The sequence below is a fragment of the Schistocerca gregaria genome, chromosome 7 (genome assembly GCF_023897955.1).
Source record: "Schistocerca gregaria isolate iqSchGreg1 chromosome 7, iqSchGreg1.2, whole genome shotgun sequence".
Taxonomy (NCBI): Eukaryota; Metazoa; Arthropoda; class Insecta; order Orthoptera; family Acrididae; genus Schistocerca; species Schistocerca gregaria.
The window spans coordinates 358,646,661-358,670,444 of NC_064926.1; positions in this window are offsets into that span (position 1 = coordinate 358,646,661).

The window sequence follows — 23,784 nt, forward strand, 5'->3', positions numbered from 1 at the left end:
TATGAGAAGGTAGCATTCAACAGGTCTGCCTCTGTGGTTGAGTCATCAGCATAGACAGCTGCCATTTGGAGGGCATGGATTCAATTCCTGGTACTGCCAGGGATTTTTTCCTTAGTAGGGGGCTGGAACAGATCCACTTAGCCTTGTGATGCCAATTGAGTAGCTACTTAAATGAGAAGTAGTGACTCCAAGGTCTGAAAGGTGTGCTGATCCCCTGCCCCTCCACACTACAACCAGATAATGCAATTATCTGAGGATGACATAACAGTCAGTTTGTTCCTGATTGGCCCAGCTGTGCTTCTATTTAAAATAAAGAACATCAACAACCCTCTTATAGTCAAGAGGAATCTCTCCTTCTCCATATAATATTGTTCACAGTAAGCTTCTTTTGAAAATAAAGAACATCAACAACCCTCCTACAGTCAAGAGGAAACTCTTCTTTTCCATGTAATATTGTACTCATTGACTTGTTCCATACTGCAGTACATCATTTGCACAGACTAAAATCTAATATCACTGAATACCTGAGCTACCTCAGAATTTAATCTCACGCCAGTTTCAAGGTTTTTAAAAAAGAGTATTACCTCACATGTGGAGACATAGGGAAGATTTTCAGCTAGGATTTTGTTGGCAGTACTAATGTGGCACACACATGAAAAGATTCAGGAAAAGTATAAAAATCTAAGCCTGGGTGGACAGATGAGGATTTGAGTCATGCTCCTCCCACCTAACTGGCCAACTTATTTGCATTACAGTTTTTTTACTCTGTTTAATTATGCTCTAGTCTGTTTTTGTCTTATTGTTGGACATATCTTTAGCAAACAAGGCTGGCTGTTTTCTGTTTCATGATATAACAGCAGATTTTCAATCACATTTCACAATTCAGCATTTCAAATGTTATTTCAAGGTAGTCCTTTGAATTAACAGTTCTCTCTTTTCCATGTACTAATCGTATTTTTTCCCCATTTTTATTTAAATTTTCTTTCAACTGTCACAAGAGAAAACTGCATTAAGAGACTCAAGGAATATTCTTCAAGAGAAACTATGATCTTAAACAAAGCTGAAATGATGAAGCAAAAGAGTAACATATCAAATTTATAATTAATAGAGGGAAAAGAAAATAACAAAATATTTAAGAGTGTTGTATTTAATGTGCTAATATACTATAAAAATAGAGGGGGCAGAGGAGTTTAAAGTTCCATCAAACACAAAGTTATTGAAGTACAAAAGAGAAAAATAAAGATACATAGGTGAGAAGTGGTAGCAAATAAGAAGCCAAAAATAAGACTGAAGGGTTAAGACCAGGTTTCTGAATTCAAAGAGATCATCTGTCATTTGTGAAGTATATCTGTGGATCCTTTATGTTTCACACTTCCAATCTATGAAAAAGTGGTCAATTTGGTACATTTTCGGCCAAACAGCCTCCTCCACTCACTCACTCACACACACACACACACACACACACACACACACACACACACACACACACAAACCACAGTCTCCAACCACTATTGTGCCTCTCTGTGGCTCAATGTCTTCTCTACAGGTCAGTCAGAAACAATCTGAAAAGCTTGTAAGGGTGTTGCAGGGGAGCTTGTGATGAGAAATAATTGTTAAGAAAAAATACAATATTCCATGCTGTTTTTGAATTATTTAGCAATAAAGTTAAAGAATCAGGTCAATGCATGCACAAATTCAAGCTCTTGCATGCGCTAAAATGCGATAATGTGCAAACATCTGTGAGTCAGATGCTCATTTCCTCTTAAAATGTGCCTTTTTCAGAAGTGATAATTTTAAGCTAGGTGAGCAGAAGCTAGCATCTAGAGCAAGTTTGGTGACACTGTCTTGGGCAGGCTGCTTGAGTTTGTGTGTGCAATGATCTTATTGACTAACTTCAATGCTAAATAACTCAGAAACAGCATAACATATCAAATTTCTTTCTTAACAATTATTTCTCAGCACAATCTTCTCTGCAGTGCTTTTTAAACTGTTTCTGATCACCCTGTATATGGTGAGTAGCAATCTATCCTTTTTGTAATACTGTTGTTTTTCCATTCTGTACTTTCCATTGTTTAAATTAGATCATTCACATTCACAGGTAAGAATGAACCATTTGCATCTTTCTTAATCCCAATTTTCCTTTGTCACATAACTTAGCTCTCAGCAGAATTCCCTCTTTTCTTTCCTCAGAGTAATCTGAAAGTGTAATTCCTCATATATCTTTTGGTGTTGCCATTCAATTATGTTTTGTAAATTAACTATTGAGTGGACCTTTTAGTTAGGTTTTGTGAGCAAACTATTGCATACATTCTTTAATCATGGTATTCTACAATTTATTACATGATCATTTAATTACATTATCATCCTGTCTGCACCAACAGATTTTTATGCAGTATATATGTGCTGGCATACGCTTTCACCAGCACACAAATCAGCTCTTGGAAACATTGTATAGCAGGCATTGAACTAAGCATGCCTATGACAAGAGAAGACCATAACATGTACCCAGGTTATGTGCCAATAACACCCCTGGACAACGAGCATATAGGCCGCTGCCACCAATCGAGCTCTCTCAGTCTCTCAATATCCTTACCTCTGTAGGCCACATCAGGACTCAGTTTGCATTGCACCTCAATATGTCACACTATGCTCTAGTTTTCCACAGCGATAATCATCGCCTTGCTTCTTAACTAACTGTGAGGGAACATTAGTCATTGTATATAGTAGTGATATGGACATGGACAAGAGCCAAGAATTAGTGCACGTTCTTTGATTGCTGTTAAGTGCAGAACCTCAGATTGGACTTCACTGAAATTAAGTACTCAATTGGTTCCCATAATAAAGTGTATTTTAACCGCATGTGCATTTTGTGTTGTAGTGAGTGAGAGGAAACCGGACGCCCACGTATCAACCATTCTCTCCTCATCCAGCCAAGAACCACTAAACATTACAAGAGGGCACTGCCACAACAATACAAGCTCAAAGAATGTAAAGGGAAAACATTTTTAAGAAATTACCAAATATATTATCAATATCTGTGATTTTACAATCCACCTACTGAAGTCTTTCTGGTGAACAGTTTGCACTGAACCTTCCTGAAACAGCTGTGAGAGTTAAATGCTAATGACCTATAAGTATTGCTCACCTCTGTATCGGGCCTCACGCGCAGCTTGCAGCATCTTCTGGTACTCCTCCTGCTGCTGCAAGAGAATGGCTTCCAGTTGTTGTTTTGCCTGCTGTTTTTTTCTCTGCTGCTGAAGACGTTCTGCTTTCTTTCTGTTACACTGCTGTAGCAGAATTTTACGAAGCTTTTCCTGCTCTTCTTTCTCTTCTGCTTCCTGCATACCAAATTATGTTAGTTGTGAGTTATGCAAAATTAGTTAATCCTGTTGTCAAATTACAAACTTTTCATAAGTGAATGACTTCCTGTACACCATTAAAATAAAAATACACATTGCTCAATTGATATAACAATAATAGTAGTAACTACCATGTCACTAAAAAGGTGAGCTTTGCATCATTACTGAAAAGAAAAGTCAACCATTTCTTCATTCAGACAACTTGATCTGTGAATTCCATAATGAAAGTAGTTCTTCAGATAGATGAAACAAAGGCAGAAGCAATCACTTCTGGTAACTTCTGCAAAGTATCTAACAAAAAATGATGATTAGTGCTAATTTACTCCAACTGATAATTATGGGATTCACTCCTTGGATACATAAAGTATATTTAAAAAAGTGTGCCATTTTCCTATAGGAGTCAGTATTGTTCAAAACAAGAAAAAATGCTATAAATCTATTTCCAGAAAGAAGTATTTGTTGAGATATAGCAGGGCCAGCCAGAATTTCTGCACGCGTGCGGTGCTCCTGCACATGTGCAACTTCCGGTTCACAGTGTGCATGCTGCCGTCATCAGCGTTCATGTAGTGCATGTTTCTAAGCACAGATGTCGCTTGATCCACTTGCTGGGATACTCTGTACTGGCGCATTCTACTGCTCTTTCCACAGCTTGCAAACCAACCATGGGAAGGTATTTCGCGTATTAAACATTTAAAATACTGTCAGTCTACTCATTGAGACGTCTACTTTTATGGTAACAGTTTAACCCAGTAAGACAAGTAATACAGTTAACAACCATGGGTTTTTATTAAGGCAGCTTGACTGAGGGTACGTAAATACACATAATGTTTTTGATCTAGTATTTGAGAAAGAGAGCACTTAGCGACTTCCAACGAACCTCATTCATGATTTCAAATAACATTAAACTAATGCAAGGTTTCCCATAACTAATTCTCAGTGCCAGCAGTTACACCCACATAATTTCTGTCTCACTAACCTCCGAATAGAATGATAACCGCAGACCTCTCGATGATCACCTGTTATTTCAATACCATTATTGCTATATATTTCATCAGTTCCGTCTGAAATCTGCATGATAACTGATAATTAGATGAATGTTATGTTTTATCGACTTCATCTGAGCGTAGCCCTACACACATTAAAAAAAAAAAAAAAACCTAAATGTAATTATACATTGGAAAAATCAGTCTAATGACCAACTGTCCTAATAATAATGTAACTTGGAGCAGAATGAGGCAATAATGCACAGTTAGTAAACAATAATTTTTAATTATGAAAGGAATAAAACCAAACACGTTTATCACTGGTCATGAGAAATGATAATCGAGTTAATGTGTCTCATCCATTTTCTTAAGGACATTTAATTTTCCTTGCCGTTCTTCACTGTTGAGTACACTACACTCGTCTTTGTGATAAGTATTGTAGTGTCTTTCAATTGAAACCTTACACTGACCACCTATTAGTCAGCAGCACAGCAAACACTGTGAGTTTTCACCAACGACTACAAAAAAGAATTGCAGTTCCCAGTCATTTTTAAACAACTGAGAACATAGATCTCCCGTCCTTTGCTTTTTTACAGTACCTGCCATTTCTCAGTACTTCTCTTTAAGGTTACGGTTACCAGGGGTAAACGAAACTGGGTATGTTGCGCTCTTGCTTGCACCACATAAACAGGGAAGTGGAGCCGCTGCTGTTGATTTAAGAAACATGTTTAATAACAGATGTCACTGTCGCTCGCTGTCGCACACTTGCGCACATGTGCACCACTTCCGCACGTCTGCACACTGTGCAGCATTTGGCCGGCCCTGAGATATAGGGTATTCCATCCTGTTACAGCTATTTGTATCTTGTCAATACAAGAGACCAATAATATTACTACTCATCATAAAAAATATACATCTACATACATACTCCGCAATCCACCATACGGTGCATGGCGGAGGGTACCTCGTACCACAACTAGCATCATCTCTCCCTGTTCCACTCTCAAACAGAACGAGGGAAAAATGACTGCCTATATGCCTCTGTACGAGCCCTAATCTCTCATATCTTTCCTTTGTGGTCTTTCCACGAAATATAAGTTGGCGGCAGTAAAACTGTACTGCAGTCAGCCTCAAATGCTGATTCTCTAAATTTCCTCAGTAGCGATTCATGAAAAGAACACCTCCTTTCCTCCAGAGACTCTCACCCGAGTTCCTGAAGCATTTCTGTAACACTCGCATGATGATCAAACCTACCAGTAACAAATCTAGCAGCCCACCTCTGAATTGCTTCTGTGTCCTCCCTCAATCTGACCTGATAGGGATCCCAAACGCTCGAGCAGTACTCAAGAATAGGTCCTATTAGTGTTTTATAAGTGGTCTCCTTTACAGATGAACCACATCTTCCAAAAATACTGCCAATGAACCAAAGACGACTATCTGCCTTCCCCACAACTGCCATTACATGCTTGTCCCACTTCACATAATTCTTCAATGTTATGCTCAAATATTTAATTGACGTCACTGTGTCAAGTGCTACACTACTAATGGAGTATTCAAACATTATGGAATTCTGTTTCCTATTCATCTGCATTAATTTACATTTATCTATATTTAGAGTTAGCTGCCGTTCTTTACACCAATCACAAATCCTGTCCAAATCATCTTGTATCCTCCTACAGTCACTCAACGACGACACCTTCCTGTACACCAAAGCATCATCATCAAACAGCCGCACATTGCTATCCACCCTATCCAAAAGATCATTTATGTAGATAAAAACAACAGCGGACCTACCACACTTCCCTGGGGCACTCCAGATGATACCTTCACCTCCAATGAACACTCACCATCGAGGTTCTATTAGTTAAGAAGTCTTCGAGCAACTCACATATTTGGGAACCAATCCCATATGCTCATACCTTAGGAGTCTGCAGTGGAGCACCGAGTCAAACGCTTTCTGGAAGTCAAGGAATGTGGCATCCATCTGATACCCTTCATCCATGGTTTACAAGATATCACGTGAAAAAAGTGCGAGTTGCGTTTCACAGCAGTGATGCTTTCTAAAGCTGTGCTGATGCATGGACAGCAACTCCTCTGTCTCAAGGAAATTCATTATATTTGAACTGAGAATATGTTCGAGAATCCTGCAACAAACCGATGTTAAGGATATTGGTCTGTAATTTTGAGGATCCGTCCTTCTATCCTTCTTATATACAAGCATCACCTGCACTTTTTTCCAGTCACTCGGGACTATACGTTGAGCAAGAGATTCGCGATAAATGCAAGCTAAGTAAGGAGCCAATGCAGTAGAGTACTCTCTGTAAAACCAAATCTCATCAGGACTTGGTGATTTATTTATTTTCAACCCATTCAGCTGCTTCACAACCCCAGGGATGTCTATTACTATGTCCATACGGGAATCTGTGAGAAACTGTACATCCTTCAGCCCTTTTTCACCAAGCAAGATGGCACTGTGGTTAGCACATTGGACTCACATTCTCGAGAATGATGGTCCAAATCTGTGTCCGACTATCCTGTTTTAGCTTTTCCATGATCTCCCTAAATCACTTCAGGCAAATTCCAGGACATTCCTTTGAAAGGGCATAGCTGACTTCACTAATCCAATAGGACCGGTGACCTCGCTGTTTGGTTGCCTTCCCCAGATCAATCAATTAACCATCCAATCAGCCCTCTTTCTCAATGAATTACCAACTCATGTGAACACACCTGCTGCCCTTCAGATTTCATCATAAGTACACACATGTACATGTTGAAGGATATGAACACCAATGCCTTTAAATGTCCACATGGTCATAAATTGATGGATTAAGGTCAAGCAAATGAGGAGGTTATGCTATAAACCTGTCCAACCAAATCATCACTCATTAAACATTTGTGTTAGATACTGATAAACAAGACATAGAAAATTGGGTTGTGCCCTGTCATATATAAACTACATTTACTGTCATTCTGCAAAAGTAACATTCTCCAACAGAACAGTTCAATTAACATGCAAAATTGCTGATAAACTGCACCTGTTTATTTGTCTGGTAAATTGATCCTATGCATCTTTCTCTCATAACCTAAACATTTCTTCCACAATACTTCAAGGATTTTGAGGATCTCAGCTCATCCATAAATAAAATGCAAGTTGTGAACTTTGGAACTTCAGCAACCATTAGCAGAACTTTAATCTGACATGGTAGTCTACTAAACCATGAGCTTCCACGCTGTATAACTGATAGAGAGAAACAAACTGCTCTTGCTGAACTGACCACCTTTTACTTGCTAAAACACTAATTCCTCCATATCTTGTGTCTACTGCACCCTTTTTTCCTCACTGTGGATGATTCCCTGTCCCTAAATTGTTAGAACAGCATGCTGAACTCCATTTCAGATGAAATGTGTCACTGATGATGATGTTAGATTTACAAGAGATGTGCCTGTTTCTTAATGCAGCTGGCTAAGACATAGCAGACCACATCTGCCATTTCCCATGATAATAGGAATTCATTTTACAGATTACGTTGTTCACATTCCATGTAATAACTGCTCCTTGTTCTCACACCTGCACAACCTCAAAAGGCCATGAACAGTATGGTTTATGTCTGACAACAACATTAGAGTCAGAGGACTAAGTACAGAAATACCATCCATTAAGGTTGGTTGGTTGGTTGGAGGGAAGGAGGGGAGCAAACAGTGAGATCATCGATCCCATCGAATTAGGGAAGGATGGGGAAGGAAGTTGGCCATGCCCTTCTAAAGGAACCATCCCATCATCTGCCTGAAATGATTTAGGGAAACCACAGAAAATCTAAATCAGGATGGCCACATGCAGGTTTGAAGCATTGTCTTCCCAAACGTGAGTCCAGTGTGTCAACCACTGTGCCACGTAGCTTGGTACCACCAATAAGAAATGAGCAACTAACATCAGCTGGAAGGCAGCCTACACCACTCCACAGACTGCTCTTGACACAAGTGAAACTGTTCATATCTCAATAAGCTTTTGCTTCTGGATGTATGCTTGCAGAACTTTTTTTTCGAGTTTTGACCAGTTGTATCTCCCACCACCCCATCTCCTCTAAAAATATGGTATCCTTTTTTTGAATGTGTGTGTGTGGGGGGGGGGGGGGGGGGGGGGGGGGGGGGTGAGTGAGTGAGTGTGTGTGTGTGTGATGTTTTCATCTACTACTTTATATTACACATTTATTGATGCTGCAGACTGCACACCGGATTTGCTATTTAGATATATATGGATTTTATTCACAAATGACACAGTACAAAGTGTACTCCTCATAACAAAAACATGGCTCTGTGCACTATGGGACTTAACTTCTGAGGTCATCAGTCCCCTAGAACTTAGAACTACTTAAACCTAACTAACCTAAGGACATCACACACATTCATGCCCGAGGCAGGACTCAAACTGCAACCATTGTGGTCGTGCGGTTCCAGACTGTAGCGCCTAGAACCGCTTGGCCACCCCAGCTGGCCCTCATAACATATTCTGTGTGAGCGTCCATCATAATCACATAATCTTCCGAGGGATAATGCTGGTCAATGATCCTATTTGTGGTGGTGTCCACACACCTTAATTAGCTTCAGAGACCACATGAAATACAGCATCAAAAGATACAAATATCTGAACATTACTGTGAGGAGCTAGCATTGTGTGCCTATTGCAACACTAAGGGAAAGTGTTTCAATACTAAGAGAAAAATACAGCAAGAGGAAAACAGGAGGAATTTAAATTGACAGTGAGAAGAATTGAATCAAGATAATTGATCACATGGCTCCAAGAAGAAGTAGAGTTAAATGGGAAAAGATTCTATTTACGCTTTTTAGGTTGTATAGAGACACAAAAATGAGAAATATGTTCAGATTAAGATTGCAGGTTCTGTAATAACTAAGGCCAATAGATCTATAATGAAGTAAGCAATTATTTAAAATGTTTTGTACTCTTATGTACATAATATAAAAGTAGGACAGAGTGAAGATAGATTAAGTACAAACAAGGAATTTATCAACAAGAATTCATCACATAATTTAAAAAATATTCAAGTAGTTTATTTTGAAAAAGCATTGTGTAACAAGGAGAAATGGGATATTATCAACATTAGAGATTTGAATAACTGAGAGATCTGATTACTAAATTCTTTATTGAACTTTATATTGCAATCTAATAAACAAAACTCTACATCATTCTGTTATTTCCAGGTGAGATAATATCATTGACACTGCATTAAGAAAACTGTAGGCAGGCAGGTGCAATCAATACACATATATAACACCCACAGCAACAACCTGCAAATACTTCCTTTCAGCATTTGCTGTGCCTCTCCATATATTAGACTGTGCTGTACTACTCTTATCTTCTGATCATACATTCCCTGTTATACCCCCCTCTTCATATTTCTTTCCACCTTTTTACACCTCATTGTTCATGAAACCGCTTCCCTACCCTCTTCACTCCTCGAACCATTAACCAATATTGAGCTTTAGTTTTGAGTGAGATGGATTTTTGTGTACAGCAGTAAGAATACTGAATATTGTATATAGTGGTTATCTGTATACCTTGCAGCAGAGTTCTTTTTAAAGATACTGAAATTTTTACTCTGACCCCCTAAAGTATTTACTCCTTAATGGTCTGTGTGACTGACAACAAAAATTGGTTTCAGATGAACAGCTATGTACAAAATCACAATACAAGACACAGAAATAATTTTCATGCAGGCTCAGAGTGGAATTACACGCTCAGGTCACAAACAGTTCCAAAGGCTCCCACCTACCACAAAGCAAAAACTGAGAATCCGAACCAGTTAAAAGGAAAATTAAATCATTCTTCACATGCCACTACTCCTGCAAACTATCAGAATGTCTAAACCAAAGGATTGAAGAGTCCTGTTAGTTATGTGGCAAGTAACACTGTTTGTTGCAGAACTGCATACAAGTAGTAATATACTGTATACAGGACTCAGTATCAGTATGTGAATGAAACTATTTTCTTTCAAAAATACTAATGAAATCAGGCACAGGTGCAGACTGAAAATCTAGTTTTCAGTGGTGTGGGAACCACAGTTCACCACTTCACTCAGCTCCCTAACTAAAATATAAGTTGACATCATCCCAACTTTCAACATGCCATAGATACCTCAGATTTTTGTAATAATAATAATAATAATATGATGATGATGAAACATCTAAATTATTTTAATACATTGAAGGAAAAAATGCAACACCAAGAGACAGTTGTGCAACATAAACAAAAGTTGGTAGGCATGTTTCTACATCTAAAAGATTGTGTCTATTCAGATTTCGTGCCAGTTGAATAAGAGTGGTGCTAGTAGCACAAATCAGGATTGCTTTAAATACACACTGTAACATTCGTGAGAATTAGTTACCTTTGAGACTGGATGTGGTGAGTTGATGTTAATCAAGAATGCCTTTAAGGTGACAAATATGCCATTATCACCAGCTCATTGAGTCTGAATGAGGTCATGTAAGAGGGCTACAGAAAGCTTGATGTTCCTTCTGTGATAATGCAGAAAGACTTGGCAGGAATGTAGACACTTTACATGATTGCTGGCAGAATGTATGGTCACAAGAAGACCTGGCTCCAGGTGGCCATGTACCACTACCAAGAGGGAAGACCATCATGTTATGGCTCTGGTGTATTGTACTACATCTGCAGCACCAATCTGAGCAGCAGTTGGCACCACAGTGACACAGTAAACTGTTACAAATTGGTTGCTTCAAGGGCAGCTCCAAGCCAGATGCCCTGTAGCGTTCATTCCACTGTCCCCAAACAACTACCATTTGTGATTTTAGTGGCATCAAGCAAGAACTCATTGCAAAGCAGGGTGGATGTCTGTTGTGTTTTCTGATAAAAGCTGGTCTTGCCTAGGTGACAGTGATTGCCATGTGTTACTTACCAGGAGGCCAGTTGAGGTCCTGAAACCAACTTGTCTGCTTGCTACACACACTGGAATTACACCTGGAGTTATAGTCTGGGGTGCAATTTCATATAACAGGAGGAGCACTCTTGCATTTACTTCATGTGCCCTGACTGCAAATTTGTATGTCAATCTGGTGATTCAACCTGTTGTGCTGCCTTTAATAAACAGCATTCCAGAGGGTGTTTCCCAACAGGATAATGCTTGTCCACACACCACTGTTGTAACCCAACATGCTCTACTAAGTGTCAACATCAACTTGGACTGCTCAGTCACTAGATCTGTCACCAATCAAGCACATACAACAACTCCTGTGTCATGCACAAACAGCATTAAACATCCCTGTATCAACTGTCCAAGTGCAACAGGCATGGAACTCCACCACAAAGACTGACATCCGGCACCTGCACAACAAAATGCATGCATGTTTGCATGCTTGCATTTTCAACATTCTGATAGTTACACCAGTTATTAATGTACCAGCATACATTAACCTGTGAGCGTGCAGTGTTTATCAATTGAATGTATTACCTACAAAAATGTATTCCTGAAATTTCATTACTATACATTAATTATTTTTTAGTGTTGTGATTTTTTTTCTGGCAGTGTATAACAACAATAATAATCTATTTAGATCAGCACTTAGTAAATCACTTCAGCAAAGCTCCCAAGAACTTTCAATTCAGTGAAATACTTCATTTGAAAAGCATTCATCTGACAGCTTAAGAAGGGTATGTGTCATACAATTGATTTAAGAACTAGAATAGCAACAGGCTCTCATACCTTTGGCAATGTCTTTCATTACACAGTATAAAACTAGACGAGAATTTAGTTATTGCAACAACTAAGAATACAGGTCTGCAGACAACAACTATGCAAGTGTGTATGGGGGAGTAACATTGTTTCTTCCTGCCTAGGTTTGGGAAAATCAGTCTTTCTGTTGTTATTTTTCTTTGTGAAGTGTCTCTAACATTCTGTCTTGCCTTAGTCAGCTTCCTATGGGATGCCAAATCTATCTGTGGTCGCATGAATCAAGTCAGGGATGTTGTAGACATCCGGTAAAGTCAAACTGTAATTGGCATGTTAGTAACTCCACTGGTTGAGCAAATGGATGACCTAGATGTACCAATATGTATAACATATCCCAAGCCTAGAAAGGGCACCTGTGGCAGGAACACAGCTGTTACCACAGGCCAGTGGCATGAGCATCCATAGCAGCCAAATATAAGACCACCCAGTGGTGGTTTTTTTCACTGTTGCTGTTATGTGAGTTGCCTCTACTTGTGGAATCTGCAACACAGTGACTTTGTTTTGTGTAGAGTGCTGTGAATCTGTAACTTATGATTTCCACCACTGCTAGCCTATATGGAACTTTGATTATGAAATGCTTATTATTCAGCTAAGAGTGAAATAAAATTATTGTATGACACTGATGACCAAGAGCCCCACCTGGGGAAGTTCGGCTGATGAGTTGCAAGTCTTTTTAGTTGATGCCACATTGGGCTATTGTGTGTCTATGATGATGAGAACAACACAAAACCCTGTCACTGAATGCAGAAAATCTCCCATTCAGCCTGGAACCGAACCCAGGCCCACTGTATGGCAGTCACTGACCTCTCAGGTAAGGAGGCAGACACCTAAGAATGATCTCACATGAAAATGCAATTTAATTTGTTAAATAGTGTTTGGACTTTATTTCACAGCTATGGCAGGCTCTCATAATAACTTCAGTTGGGGCCCAGATGAATATTCTACGAAGAACTACTACTGCTTGTTTTGCAGACTAACGGACAATTTTATATTGTTGTTATGGAAGTTACTTGTGTTCAGTAAACATTGTGGTCTAAAGCAATGATTGGCTACAAAAAGGTAGCAGTTTGGTTTCACCAAGCATTATCATCAAAGCCAGATGTTTCAAGCTGTAGCAGCGAGCGAGGTGGCGCAGTGGTTAGCACACTGGACTCGCATTCGGGAGGACGACAGTTCAATCCCGTCTCTGGCCATCCTGATTTAGGTTTTCCGTGATTTCCCTAAATCGTTTCAGGCAAATGCCGGGATGGTTCCTTTGAAAGGGCACGGCTGATTTCCTTCCCAATCCTTCCCTAAACCGAGCTTCTGCTCCGTCTCTAATGACCTCATTGTCGACGGGACGTTAAACACTAACCACCACCACAACAGCTAAAACTGTACTAGAACTTTGAGACATAGCAAGTTAGAAACTCCTCCATCTGTTACATTTTCTACTCCCATGAATAATCAAATTGTTCCTGATTTTTTTATTCTATTTTCAGTTTTGTTGCACATATAATCCATAATACATACATGAATATTGCAGAAAGTTACTTAGGCAGAATTCCTGATTGCAACAATGCAATTAGTTTTACAAGAAGTGCACTTAATTAAAAGTTATAGATAACTGAAAATTTTACGACAATATGTAATAAGAAAACATTATGAGCTAATCAACAAAATAGGAAGTGCTGTTACCACTCATTTGAAAGCAAACATTTAGCTCTTTCTGAGAACTGTGTCTGAACAGGCCTTTGAAGGCCCAATGTCTTGACTGGCTGCTGTATCGTCCTCTGTCCACAGGTGTCACTGAATGCAGATATGGAGGGGCATGTGGTCAGCACACCACTCTCCCAATTGTATGTCAGTTTACATGACCAGAGCCACTACTTCTCAATCAAGTAGCTCCTCAGTTTGCCTCACAAGGGCTGAGTACATTCCGCTTGCCAACAGCACTCGGTAGACTGGATGGACACCCATCCAAGTGGTAGCCCAGCCCGGCAGTGCTTAACTTCGGTGATCTGCTGGGAACTGGGGTTACCACTGTGGCAAGGCCATTGCCTCTTTCTGATATCATACTTTAAACTTGATATCGAAAGTTCAGGCCATCAAAATTTCCATTCCCAATTTTTTCTTTGTGCTTGTCAGATTCTGAATATTGGCACTGTCTTTTGTTACTATATTTTTTTCCTACTCAAATTGCACCCCTCAACACTTAATTAAGCCACTAGCCAAGAATTTGATATTGTAAAGTGTCCACTAAAATGGCAAATGTCACTCTGAGCCATGAGAACATGACTCTTGGTGATTCCCAACATGACGCAAATCTTTTCAAGTGCAGATATTACAAATAATTTAATAGTCAATGATAAAGAGATAGTAGAAACAAAAAGAAAAACAAAACAATAATGCATCACTCTTTGAGGGAAACAAAACAGACTCTTGTTCCCCTTCAATCTGCACTACGCAACACAATTAAAAGGGTCACTTTATCAAAATCTCAGAATTGTCTCTCATTCCAAGGTAGAAGTCTGAAATTTGGCTTAAAAGTACCTACAACCTTACTCTGTAACGGTGCTAAAGCATGTTACCCTCTGACATCACACTCAGTCTTGGTGATGCTTCAAACAGCAACACATGGGAAAAAGGATAGAGCTCAGAAGTTCACGTGAGGTGTAAGGTAGATTAATGATGTCACATGGACACCAAATTTCACCACAATTCTGCCCAATGCCACTGTTGACCTGTCACCTGAAGGGAATATAATCACAGCCCCTCCCTCACCCACATCTCACCCCTTCTTTTGATGCCTTTCTGTTGGAGGTCTGAATCAAGATATCCGGTGTTGAAATCACATTGTTTCCTTAACAGGGGCTGAGGAAAACATTTCAGTCCTCTGCAAAAAACCAACACAAAAAGACCTCAGGAAATGGCATGGAGCGTACTAATGAAACCAGTCTTTCCCTTGGGGCCTTCATTTACACAGCGTTTTTAGATCAAAAATGACATTTTATGATTTATGTGCAACAGAATGATTTTCTTGACAATCTAGACCCTGTTGACATTCACCACATGATTTAACCATTCTTTAAGGATATCATGGAGCTGCAACCCCATTGAACAAGAACTGACCCTTTTGTAGTGTAGCATTAGTGCAATTTTTATTCTGGTCTACAGGGTGGAAGTACTAGGGACCAGTTAAACCATTCAATGAAATTTGAATGTGGAATTTGAATGTGATCCAAAGCAGCAAGGGATGTTTATGATTTCTCAGCCTTCCTACTTTGTCCCCTCCTGTGCTATGGACAAGTTGAGTGCAACACTGAATAAAAGGGCAAAGGGTCCCTCTAAGACCCCAAGGTTCAGCATTTGAAAAATGTGCCTGGACAGAAACACGTATTCACCAATGATACACACCAGCAGGATAGGTTAAACTATTGACACAACTTCAGCTGAGTTTCACTACATCACTGCATTTGCACCTTCTGCTCACTTGTGAAATCTCAGGGATATTGAAAATGTTGCCTATCCTGCCAGCACCTAGTCATCACAGTGAGTGCATTTTTCAAATGCCCATCAAAAGTGTGAGTGTGGCATTGAGGGTGTTGCTGAACTGACAGGTCTTGTAGGGCCCCTCTGCTGTTTTTTTCATGCAGGTGTCAGTGTTGCATGTGGTGTTTGTGAGGCTTGTGTTCAGCACACCACTCTCCCAACCGTTTTGCAGACTTTCCAGACCATGGAGGTGCTACTATTTGGACAAGAAGCTCACCAATTGGCACCAAGAGGCTCAGTGCACTCCATATCACTGCTCCCAACAAGAAAAACTCCTCGGCAATACTACGAATCGAACCTGGCTCCTCTGCATGGCTGCCATCTACACTGACAACTCAGCTACAGAGGCGGGCTTGAGGGGAAAAAGCTACTGATAAATGCAAAATAAACACATTCCTAAGTTCCTGTTTCAAGCTGATGCATGCAAAACCAGTGTGACAATGAACACCAACAAAATTACATCTTACTTAGAAACCAAGTTTTTACACCCATGGCTTCAAAATGACTTCAAATTGTGTAGACATGTAAACGAAATGAATGGAATTCTGAACTAAATATGTCCTATGCTATATTTTCCAAATTGCCTACTTTGCTCAATTTCACAGCATCCTACTGCACAGAATTATATTCTGGAGTAATACACCACCTAGTTCAATCATTGCCTTGTCTAACAAAAGAGCTGTATGGGAAATGCATTATGCTTGACAGACAGATTCTTGCAAACCCCTCTTTCAAGTAATCACTCTCCAGCTCTCCTGTATGTACATATTAGGAATTTGAAAATATGTCAGAAAGAATTTAAAAGATATAAATAAAAACTTTAAAAGTAGTGATACACAAATTTACATTAGCCTCCTTCCACGTGAGATGAAAACTATATCATCATTCTCAGTTGTGTATGGGTGTGTGTGTGTGTGTGTGTATGTGAGTGTGTGTGTTTGTTCTGTACCTCACAATCTTGAATAAATAAATAAAATTTAACATAATATACAATTATTTTTAAGATAGATGCCATACTTATAGTTAAGATATTCCCAATTATAAAAGGGTTCCATATACTTTTATAATTTACTAACCTTCAACATTTCCCATAAACCAAACAATTCATCATTCATTCAAAACAACAAAATCTAACCCAGCTAGTTTTCAAAAACTTATTTAATTTATGAAATCAATCAGTCTTTAAATATCACACTCCACCCCAAAACCATCAGTCTGTAAGAGCATTCTTAGACACAACAGCTATGTTCATTGGTATGTCAAAGTCAGGCTTAAGATATGAAATGCGTGAAATGTAAAACTGTGTCAGTAATTTTTGAGAACATTTCTCGTGGAGGAACTTTGGTCTGGTTAAAAGTACTTTAAAAATGGATTACAAACAGTCTCAACTGCAACAAAACATTTATTTCAATGGTTACCACTTTCAGTCACTATGCGACAGTCCTCAGACACTTTATACCATGATAGCAGGCACTGGGTGTGAACGGAGCACACATTATGACTCAACAAACATCATCTAGAGTTGACATTCATGGACTCATAACATATTTTAAATATGTCAGTTACTCTGAAATTACATGGTCCTAAGTCTTAGAAGCTGTGTCACTTTGTGTCAAAATCTCTGGCCAAAAATAATGCATGCAACAACAATGCCAATTGGTATGGGAAAGTTTGTCACAATCTGTCCAGTAGAGGTAACAGCTCATAAAATGTATCACATTCAAGTCATATCTGTGTGTAACTTATTAACTCAATGACAATATCTTGTAACTAATTTGCACTGAGAATTTACACTTGACTTTGATGATTGTGAGTATCTTTGACAATGGTATACTGTTATGACAAAATCTAGTGTGGCAAGAGTGTTAATTAGTGAGAACCTGAAAAACTGCATGTTATCCTGTATCCTGGTGGAATTATTCTGACACCAAATATGGTGAGTAATCTAATGACTATCACAGGTCTACTGCACTAAAACTAGATAGGTAGAACTGTAACCAAGTACACAATGTAACATCACTTTACCTGTATTAAAAGTGAACCTGGAACCTGAACTGGCTATCAAACATTAATACTTCAAAACTGATTTAGAAGTGATTAATATCCAACACACATACAAGGTGGGTTAAATTGTTGGAACTATCCTTCTGCCACCAACAGTTTTCAGATTGTTACAGTGATTCAGGAAGAGACACCAACTATCAAGGGGAATAAAGTAGGTAAAGTGATTAGTTACAACTTGCTTACGCACCTGCAGCAGTCACAGGCACTCTGCCAGACATCCTGGAATTTCAACCATTTGAGTAAACTCAAAAAGACCAGTAAGTATATAAAAATGCCTTGGACTGCCTCTTCAAGTAAGTGATATTAAATGTCTGAACCATCAATGGGCCTTTTCTGCTATTTTCAAAAACCTCAGTTACAGCACTTGCTTCAAAAATTAGCCCTTTTGTTCAATCCATCAGTGTTACCATTGGGGATTGCCTTTACTATTTAATCATTTTTTTAACAAAATGCACATGGTATCCCCAAGCCTGGAATTCTTAAGACTTTTCCAGCAGGCTAATATTTCACACATAGCCCATGTCCCACACTATAGCAAGTTTCCAAGTCTGACACTAAAGTGGTGAACAGGTTGCATGTAATGATGACCAAATGGCCACAGTCTCTGCAAATCTAGGCTAGTGCCCGGGTCATTCACTGGAACACACTTGGTTTCCCAGTTGACCATATAGTTTTTTCTTGCATCCCATATGGGAAAATGGAACTAGATGGTGTATTACTGCAGAATATAATTCTGTACAGTAGGATGCTGTGAAATTGGGCAAAGTAGGAAACTTGGAAAATGCGAAAACTTGTTTTAATGGAGTAAAAACATAGTATAAAACATATTTAGTTCAGAATTCCATTTATTTTGTTTACATGTGTACACCATTTGAAGTCATTTTGAAGCCATGGGTGTAAAAACTTTGTTTCTGGAGAAGATATAATTTTGTTGGCAGTGGCTCCAACCAGAGATCAGGTGGTGGTGCCAAATAAAATTTTGTGATTCTTCAATTTCTCCAGGCGTATTTTATGCCAAAATAAATCTCGGGTGAACAGGCTGTTCACCCGAGATTCATTTTGAAATAAAATTTTGTTGAAAGCAACAGTGCAAGAGATTCCAACGATCTTTTTTTTTATATCAGTGCATTGGTATCACCGATAAACCAGAGTACACACTTTAGTGTGGGCAATCCTTCATTCAGTCAAGCAGCATTCAAAGTTGTGGGCATACTGTCACCAAGAAGTTCCATTTCTTCTTCTTCTTCTTCTTCTTCTTCTTCTTCTTCTCTCTCTCTCTCTCTCTCTCTCTCTCTCTCTCTCTCTCTCTCTTCCAGATCTGGTAAAGAATATTTTTGGTGTGTCCACTTGCTACCTCAGCTTGTCAATACCTTATGCTGCCAGTGATTTGCTTCATACCCAGTTTGTGCCACTCTTTGACCCTGGCTCAGGTAAACCAGTTGACTTTTTCAGGTCCGTATTGTCTTCAAGCTGACAACAAGTCAAAGATTTTGGAAAAACCACTGGTTTCATTGGCCATTAATGATGAGGTTAACACTGAACTAGATAGACTAGAACAACAAGAATTTTTGTTTGTCATTTACTACAATCCAATGACTTAATGGTGGCAGGATACCCATGGGCTTTCTTCAACCATGTACAGACTTAACCTTTAACACTCAGGCATAGAGTTATTCTTATCCTTTCCTTCATTCAGGTAAACTCTTTCCTGCACTTTCAAGAGGTAAACTACTGCCCAAAGTTGATCTCACTGAGGTATATTTTCTGTTGCCTCTTGATGAAGACTCATGGAACTCTTCAACATGCCATTTGGAGTGCATCATTACCAGAAGCTGCCTTTTGACATTGCTAGCTCCAGACATTTTTCAGAGGTTTCTTAAACAGCGTATTGCCCGAATTCTGTATTATGTAAAGTAACTTGACAGAATTTAGTCACTTTTCATATAGCAACTGAACATTTATGCAATTTCTGTCTTGTTTTTGTGGTCATTGGACAAAACAGCCTTAAGTGTAACTTCCCCAGTGTGGGGAGAACATACTTAGGAGACCGTGCCCTGAGTACAGTAAGCAGGTGCAGATGGATGTTGGTTGCAGTACCTACGCACAGAAGAAGAAGCTTGCACAGGATGGGCTAGCACAAAGAGCTGTCTTGAATTTCTTTTTTCAGCACTTTGATTCAGTAACTCCTCATTACTTATGGTACTCATTCTATCCAGTTAATCTTCAGTAGCACCAGTAATAAGCTGAATCAAACATGTATTTAGATAAACACCACAACAATAGCTACAGCTTCCATCAACTAATGTACAAAGCCTGATACGAAAACACTGGTCATCCTAATTTTCATACTCCTTCCAAAAAGCCTATTGAAGCACTTGATGCATCTTTATGAAAGCAGTAGGTCAAAATATGTTTTAATTAGGACTATTTTTAATTAATTAAAACATTGATAAAGATATATCAATAACTTTCATAATACTTTGCCTGGACAAATATCAATTTCGTTTTCAGAATCCTCTGAACAAAAAAAATTTTTTGATGCACAACATGACAATATTCTGTTTGACTTTTATTTTGGTATTTTTCTAGTGATTTTTGTTTTCATATGTTTTTAGCCCTTCCTATCACATACAGTCCAGTGCAATCAATTTATTATAAATGCAGGTTGCATGTGATCAGAGCCAGCAATTTGTTAGTGACTTCATTGTCATTTTGATGCACTTAACTGTATGTAAAATTAGCCTTCAATATAACTTAAATTTACATAATATTTAACTTGATTTGTAGGTGTTAACATTGTATATCTGTATAATGTGAGTTTTTATATCTTTGTTGTACTAATGAAATGGGATCTTTGGACTGGTAAAACTGGAAGTATTTGACACTATGTTAGTACTGATATTTTGTTGGGAGTGTATTTCTGAGGAAGCATCTTTTTAAAGCTTTTGTAATCTGTTTGAAATAAATAATCTTATGCATTAGGGCTCAGGCCATGCATGAACAGCTGCAAAGTATTTGTTTCTGCTCATGAATAAACTCTCCTAAAATAACATGAATCTGACCAATCTTTTTGTATTCCACAAAAATGGCAGCAGGTGTTGGTGGCTACAAAAATACAAGTGCATACATCTGAAGCACCTGAAGACTGAGCGAAATAGAATTAGCTTGTGTCAATGCTGTTTGCAATCTGTGCACTTCAAGATATTGATGGCATGTACAGGAGTCCTTAATTGATGTAAGATCCAACTGCAGAGAAAAATAATAGCACATCAGCACTTGGTGAAATATTATGTAAAAGCAGCAAGTTTATTATTGAGTGCACTAGTAAAATCTGTTGCCAAGATTGTGCTGACATGCATCCACACAAGTGAAATTCAGAATAAGTTACATCCACAATTGAAACATAGCAGCTGGCAACAACTGAACATGTTGATCAAAGCATTTTTTATTTTGTATTTAGTGTAATAACAAAGAGGACATTAGCACAAACATTTCAAAGTTGCAGAATCTTTTTATGGGCTTGAATGACAAATTGCACAAGCATGAAGAAAATGTATTGTCTGAAAGCATTTTCAATGGTCAAATTTAAGTTGAATCATCTGCCTTTGTTGCACATGGAGGTTCTACGAAGAAAACAGTAAAAAAATCAAAAAAATAATCTTGAAAATGCAAAACAAGAATTTCATTGTCATAAATGTGGGCAGGTAGGCCACTGGGCAGCAGAATTTCTGATGAAAAAGATTCATAATAGCATTCACATCAATTAGTCAAAAAAGGATTTTGCATTTTTGTCACAAGTTTTTGATGCCTAGGTTGAGAGCTGTGCTGAAGCTGACAGTTGGTACTCTGGCAGGGGTTCCATGAATCACATCATTTCTGAAAAGATTTCAATTGGAAAAAGAGATGTAATGATGTTGGTGCTTGTACAAGGAACTGTGAAAATTTAAATGCAGCTCAATAATGCTAAAAAATGTTTAGTTGAAAAATGTACTTTCTGTTACTGAAGCAAGTTCTCACTTGTTCTCCAGGAGATTTGATCATCAGCACAAACAACACATGAAAAATAGCTTGAAGCAGCTGAACATTGGTGTAGATGGGTGCAAAGAAGAATTATGCAAAGCTTGTGCATTGAGAAAAATACATCATTTGCCATTCTGGAACTTAATGAATTTACCAATAGTTATTCGGGAAATTACTCAACTGTGGGGGACCCGTACCAGATAGGACCTACTTGGGACATACAGAGAAGAGCAGATTGAATGGACACAGGTTTGTTTAATCCATGGGAGAGAGTCACAGAGACAGTGAAGGAACTGAACTGGCAGGCTCTTGAAGACAGACGTAAACTATCCTGAGAAAGTCTATTAATAAAGTTATTACTCTAGGTGTATACTACAACCTCCTGCATATTGCTCACATGGAGATTGTGAGGATAAGATCAGAATAATTACTGCATGCACAGAGGCATTCAAATGATCATTCTTCTCGCTTTCCGTACATGAATTGAACAGGAAGAAACCCTAATTCTGGTAGAATTGAACCTACCCAGTGCCTTGCACCTCACAGTGGTTTTTAGAGTACAGACATAGATGTAGATGTAGATGTCATAGAGTCTCTCAGAAAGCTCAATACTGTGTGTGTTTTAGAGACCTTTTAGCAATGTCTGTAAATTTTCCTTCCTAAAGCAGAAGAGTGAAGTCAACACCATCCTGGAACACTAAGCTAAGACCAATGGTCAAGTTAAAAAATCAGTTCAGATGTGATGAAGAAAAGAGTTTGATGGCAAGAAAATCTCAGTCACTGCATCACTCAGTCACTGCATCATTCCATCCTACACATGACAGCAACAGCAATATGCTGTTGCAGAAAGAGAAAATTGCACTATTGTGGAGTGTACACCTTCATGATAGAATCATTTAGTACAGAACTTAAATTATGTGTTGAACAATATATAAACTCAGCTTTAATTCTTGATTGCAAACCTGAATATTTGCCAGTCATAAATGCAGCACCATCAAATTCTTGACCTCTGCTCCTCTCAAGAGATTAAAACCACATGGTTGTGTACCACCTAAACTGAATGGTCTTCCTAAAATTCATAAAGAAGGCCTACCTTTATCGCCAGTAGTAAGCAATAGTGGCGCCCCTGATTTAGCCAAACATCATGCTTCGGTGCTTAGGCCACTGGTGGGCAAATGTTCACGTCATATATGGAACTCAGCTGACTTTATCAATAGACTGGGGGCTCTCTGTTTAAGTAGTTAAGGCTGTTGAGTCAGCTTTCAACCCTAGTGAAGTGACAAAAGAACAGTGAGAAGAAGCTTGCAATACTGTTATATACCTTTTGAATCGCTCTGGGGAGTCCTCTACTGAAAACAAACCTCCTTATGAACTGTGGTATCTACAGTGAATGAAGAGATCCAAACAATAACACAGGAAAACTGAAACCAATCAGCAAGCAGACTGATGTGTTTATGGTTATACCATGTGAAATAAAAATTACCCTAGTGTTACTAAAGGTGTTAATGAGTCAGGTACAATCATAAATACTAAGATGTCATCTCTTGATATCTGGAAATAACCTGTAAACAAAGATGTACTTTTTTGGAGTTATAAACCCTCTCAAAACTTTTAACTAAAACAGGAATTTTATCAGTACTAGAGTTGGTCAATGGTGGTGAATTTGTGCAAAATATTTTTTGTGCAAAATATATGGCATCAACACAGGAGCTGGTATCTAGAGCCTGTTGTACATCATGCACAAAGAGGGCCAGCTGTGTCTCGCATGACTACTGTTACCTAAAACCATGCTGGTTTCTGCATATGAGCTTCTCAGAGTCTCGAAAGGTCATTATGTCTGAACACAAAATATGTTCCATGATTCTACAACAAATCATTGCCAGTGAAATTGGTCAGTAATTATGTGCATCCGATTTTCTACCCTGTTTATAGATTGCTACGACCTGGGCCTTCTTCCAGTTGCGTGGAACTTTCTGCTGTTCCAATGATCTCTGATAGATGATGGATAAGAATGGTGCTATATTTGTGGCACAGTCAACATAAAATCTTACAGGAATATCGTCT